Genomic DNA, 6264 nt, shown 5'->3' with positions numbered 1-6264 from the left:
GCAGGAAAACAAAATCCCTAAATCCCATCCCTCAAAGTACAATTTGCTAGGAAGAAGGATCTAGCCTAGTCTTGGCTAAGCAAGGTGAAGGAATCAACAACAGCCATTTCTGCATCAAATTAAAATGTCAAGATTTGTCTGAGCAAAGCTAATAATGACACAGGAAAGGATTTTCAAGAGACACAACCCCTTTATCAAGAGCACTGACCAGAGAACTGGGAATGCAGTTTGCTCCCAGCTCATCTGCTCCTGGCCTGATTTTCATGTCACACTAAGCCTGTACTAGAGGCCAAGGTGATGCTGGCTCTTGAGTTGCACTACCCAGGGCAGGGCAGTTCGCTGCTTGGTAAGACAAGCAAAAGCACTGCTCAGCTCTGCCCTCTTCACACAAGAGCCTGCACTAAGTCAATCCACAACATTCATCACAGGTTTTTGCAGGAAGACCACAGCAGAGATGGCACTGAGCTTAGTGAATGCTTCTAACTAACCTTTCACACTTAGACCTAGTTCTTCTGACAATCATTAATCTGTACAGTCATTTTGATAGATCAGCTAAGGTCTTGTGAGCTGCTGTGTACACAGACGTAGGACTGGATTTTTTTCTGCACTTTCAAAAGTCCAGAATCTTCAAAAAGCCAGAGATCAACTATCATCAAACAAACAAAAGGTGAGTTCCAATTTTTGAAGCTAGAATGAATGATGTACTTCCAACTTGCCACACAGACTCTGGGCTGAATGAGTTTCAAGAAGGGACAAACACTAACAAAATCAACCTCAACAGAATCTGAAAAAAGACCCAACAAGCATGTGACAGAGTAACTAATGAGGGTTGACACTTTCTCTCCTGCCTTTAAGCAATGTTGACAAATACGCTAATAAAAGGCCAGAGTCCCTTTCAGCCTCACACCCAGCAGCCCCCTGCTCAGCACAGCCAGTCCTAATTGCTGCCAAGCACAAGCCAGCACGCTGAGCCCATCATGTGGTGCTCCTCTCTAGCAGCGTATTTCACACCACTGGGCTGTAAGGCGGCAATGAAAATACTTTTACCTACTAGGAAAGGAGTGGAGAAATGCTAAAAAAACTATGATCAATTCAGGGAGTGGCAGCAAAGTTTAACGTGCAAAGAGACTGTACCTTCTTGCTTATGTCCTTGATGTTTTCAGGTCATCATATACCACAAATCAAATCCAAAAGCCCCCAAACACTCAGTAAATAAGAAGAGCCACTCTGAGCACTAGAGGTATTTTTTAATACCCTATCAATTACTACAGCACTCCCATAGTCATGTTTCAAGGGGATAATGTCTTCAGGCATAAGAGATACTCAAATTTTCAATCCACCCTGTTTCCCCACAGATGCTTCTTCAGATAAAATTTAACAGCTGACATCAAACAGATGCATCTAAATAGGTAATCTAAAAAAAACCAAGCCAACAATGTTGCCTGAAATAGCTCCGGGTCTTTTTAAGATAAACTTTTTAGCAAGAAATTTCCAGGGCAGTTTTGAGGCTCATGCAAGGGAGGAATTTCAAAGCAGCCCACAATACACTCCTGTTAACCCTGTTCTACGATTTGCTAATTCCTGAGAGAACTGCATAGCCTTTGCTGACACGCAAATTTAAGATCAAACGGTCGTCTGAACACTATTTGCAAAACGTTTGAAGAGGGGAAGAAGAAGGGAGACAGCAAGCAGATTTCCTAATGCTGTATCTTTATCAAAGCTCTGCTTGCCCTTTTTCCCACACTAACAGCCGTTCTGTAAGCGTACGCTTGTCTAACATGCTTAATACTACCCACGAATGAAAGCAAACGCTCTGGGTTTCAATGCATATAAGCCTTTACACAAACCTTGGATGAATCCAGTTAGGCGTCTGAGGTCTTTGATCCCAGCCCTCACACAACTGGGCTTTATTAGAGGAATAGCAGCAAGAAGGAAAGGAGCATGCATGGGTCTTTTCCAAGCTCTGCCTGCTCCCCAGTGCTTGACGGAGCATCAGAGTATTCACTAGGAGAGTATGACTAAACTCAAAATTCCCATGGGAGATTCAAAGTATCGGCTGTGTTTCACTAAGCCCTTGAGAATTATTCATTTTACAGGACACTTGCAGGACATTTCCCCAGGCCTGCACACTGATTAGGGCAATCCTTGCACTCTTAAGCCAAAAGCCACAGCTGCACCATGAAGATCAGAGCTATGTTTTACCAGATTTGCCGCACAAATTTTGTGCCAGGATGGGGACAAGTAGATGGCCACGTTTCTAGCTCACCAGCTGTAACACACATTGCCCCACACTGCATCCCCAGTTGGATCAGCAGCGGAAGCACATGCAGAACCGATGCAGCAGTGGGATCTCTATGCAGATCACAGTTCAGGAGCTGCTGAGGGCTGTGAATTGAGACTGAGAGAGAGTGACTGACCGTAACATCTCCCACTGAAAACACAGCAAGGTCAGCAGGGAGAACTACAGAGAAGATAACACTGGGGTCTGCCTATGCTGAGTTCGTATTTTATCTGGCAACAAACAGGAAAGCAATGCAAGGAAGGTTGCTCTCACACATCTGGTGCATTCACCACTCTCAATTCACAGCAAGAGCCACTGCTCAGGTCTTGCACTGTACTGACATACCAGCTGTCAGGAACTGGGGATGCTGGGCATACAGAAGGACCTGGCACAGCTTCAACACGATCAAGAAAAAGCCCTCAGCAGGGGCAACACCTACATTTCTCAGAAATACATGAGGCTATTGCTGGGCACCCTCGATGCCTACACTGAAACATTCAGGAAAGAGCACTGAATTTTCCTAATGGAAAACATGAAGCATGAAAGGCTATTCATCCCTGGTGCCAGCTTGCTATGATCAGCATCATCCTACTGCCATCACCAGAGCAATTATGATCATACATTTATGAAGCCATGCAAAGGAAGCTTCAAGCATACAGGCAGGCCTTCCACAACAGCCTAGGAGATAACCAACAATCAGGAACACGGCACTCACTGTCCACGCAGGATCTTGCACTGCACACGAAACATTTGTGTGGGTGAGGACGGGGCAGATGGCTGAAGCCGGAATGAGTAAGACACGACAGCAGCAGGACTGGCTGTGGTTCTTATCACCGGGTTCATTAACTTGCCAAGTCACCATGAACATGCCAGGGAAAAGTTTCTGCACAATATGCCTAACCCAAATACAGCTGCAAAGTGGTGGATTTATTATCTTCCTGTGAGTAACAACACATGGCACACACCTTCCATTCCAGGACCTTTGCATTCATATTCACCAGCACATTCCCTCTCCTTTGGCAGGTCAGACCCATCAGCTTTTTATACTTTCAACTTTATCACATACACAGACTCCTTATCTGCCATATTCCTGGCCTTCATTAAAACTGACACACTGCCCCTTCAAAAACGAAGAGTGCAGAGGAAAGACACAAAGCTTAGTTATCAAGAGTATTTTAAAAATCTCATCACAGCTCAGCCATTCCTTGGAAATCTAAGAAGCATTTCTAGATTTCTGCAACTCCAGTCTGCTCTATCATCAGTGACTGGAGCAAATGGGAAGCCACCAGGGTCACAGGAAGAGGAGAACTGCTGGCCTCAGGAACTCTAATAGCAGCAGGAGGAACTTGATCAGTAAGAGTGCTGCCTGCATTCCCTTGTGGTCTCACAGCCCCTAAGATAAAAGAAAAATTTATTTTTATGAGAAGTTGCACATGGAAAAAGGCTCAAGGTCTTGGCTTGTCAGCAAGACTGGCATTTGCAGATTGAGCTGGGAGGTTAACAGAAGCCACAGCACCAGGTCCCATGTCCAACTTCCAGAGCTCAGAAACTAACAGAGGTCTCCATGTTGCTGTGCTGTAACAGCTGGCTCTGCTCTGTCCTTGCTCAGGCTCATTTGACCCCTTCCACAACAAGCACACTCACACTGAGGACACTCTTGTCAGCAGGTAGGAGCAGAGTCTGGCAGCAGTTTCTCTCCAGAATGTACTTTCTATGTTTTTGGCAAGGGTCATTGGTTATCTGGGTCCCAATGAACAGATTCAGGATTCCCTCTGGAGGAACAACACATTATAAAGTGTTGTTTTCTCCAAGCGCTGGCAAAGCCGTGTGCGGCTCCCTTTTGTTACCCAAGCAGTCCCAGATACAGAAGTCACTGATGGCAGAGTGGTAAAGAAGCTGACAATCCTGGTGGGGCACAGATTTGCTATCTTGAGCTAAAGTTCAATTATATTATGTTGACATGTTAGCAGAAGTTCAACGAGGTAGCAGTGGTGACGTGGGCAGCAGACAGAAGCCGTGTCTAAGTGTAACTCTTCCATCTGACGTCACTTTGCAATGATAAATGGACAGTTCAATAGCTTTGTCTGCATTTGCTCTCTCTGAATTCTCATTCTGGGGGTTTGAGCATGACCAGCCCAAGAAGAGCTGCAGGACAGGACAACAAGGAGCCCTGCTTCAGGGCAGGTCAGAGGAACAAAGAGTGGCAGAGATGCAGCGTGGAGCACAGGTCACAGCCTGCTGGGGCACCGCGCGCGGTGCTACACAGCCCAGTACCTTCCTGGGGACATCAGGGCTGAGCTTTGCTTTCTTGGGGGAAGAAAAAGAAAGAGAGAGAAAAAATCACAGCCACAGACTGAGACCATGTAAACAGCAGCAGGGAGCCTCTGACTCAGAGGTGGGAGCAACAATCAGATCCCAACTACATCCTGGATGCTACCAGACATGCTACGGAGACAATGTGGATCATCTTCCTCACACAGCTGCCCTCCTCCATTGGCCTCCTCTCCCATGCCTCATTTCCTTTTTCATCCCTGAAGCATCTGTTTCCAGACAGAGAAAAAGCTGAGCTTCCTCTTCCTCATGACAGCCGCAACCCAGGATGTATCACAAGTCTGTCAAGAAGAATATGGGCATTGTCCATCACTCAAAATGTCTCATAGCATCTCTCAGTCCAGAGAGCGTAACCTAGAATTGCTCCAAATCCTTAACAGGTGCATGCTATGCTACCTGGACAAAAGCCACAAACCCAATTGTATTATACTGCAGCAGACAAAAGCATTTCCCAACAGCACTCAAGCAGTTCTGGCACCTCCCACCAACGCCCATGGGAGACATCACACAGAACATCCTATGCTTCCACTGGATGCAGCTCTGCTGAGCCATCAGAGTGAATCCAGGTATTTAGGGTCAAGGGTGCTGGAATTTGCATAAGAGAAGCTGCCTCTGGCAAGTCACTTGGCAAAGAGCCGGAGCAAACAAAGTTCAGATCCAAAGTCTTAGCAGAGAGCTGCACAGAGGCCAGTCCGAGGCTTGGGGATCCAGCAGAACACTGAGCTGCCTGTGTCACTTAAGCCACGACAAGCATCCAGCTTGCCCAGGAGGACAGCAGGCTTCAGGAGTACCCAGCCCAGGCCAGTGCAGGCAGCCAATACCCAGTGCTGTCTAAGGCCTGTTCCCACCCCACCACTGTTCCTAATTGCTGTGATTCAGCCATAAGTTTCTGTATGGCCGGCCTGCAGTGGCTGATACAGCCCCAGAGCCAGATGTGCCACTGCACCCAAGCACAGCATGGGGCTCCGTGCTCCAGGTCTGTCAGTATCTGTCAGATCTACACGAGTCCATGGGCTGAGAGAAACACCACAAAACCCCATCCATGACAGCAAGACCCCAGCGAGACTGCAGCTGTATTGGGAGAAAGGCCCTGTTGTTTGCGCAAGTCACAAACACATCTTTATTCTCCTGAGCAACCCATCATGCAGCCACGAACTGCATGACACATGGGGTTTATCTCGCTGTCACCCAGAGAGGTGCATGAGAGCCTTCCACATGCCAACACTCACACCAACCACACCATCACCAGGAGAGCTCCCCTGCAGTGCAGGGACTGGGCAGTTCCAAGAGTCACCCAGTTTGTGAGCACAGAAGGCCCATCATCGCCTGAAGAATACACAGCATCAGTTGGGTTGGAAAGGACCACAGCAGGTCTTCTGTTCCAACCTCCCTGCTCACGCAGGGTCATCCTAAAGCACACGGCACAGGATTGTGTCCACTGGAATATCACCAGTGAGGGAGAATCCACAATCTCTCTGTTCCAGTGCTCGGTCACCCCCACAGTAAGGAAGTTATTCCTCACGTTCAGGAGGAACTTCCTGTGCATCATTTTCTGCATCTTGTCCTATTGCTTGGCACCACCAAGAAGAGCCTGCCTCCATCCTCAACACCTACCCTTTAGATACATATATATATATATATATATATATATG

Source organism: Corvus brachyrhynchos, unplaced genomic scaffold (genome assembly GCF_000691975.1).
Source record: "Corvus brachyrhynchos isolate BGI_N302 unplaced genomic scaffold, ASM69197v1 scaffold3, whole genome shotgun sequence".
NCBI classification, from domain to species: domain Eukaryota; kingdom Metazoa; phylum Chordata; class Aves; order Passeriformes; family Corvidae; genus Corvus; species Corvus brachyrhynchos.
This window is presented reverse-complemented; position numbering follows the sequence as displayed.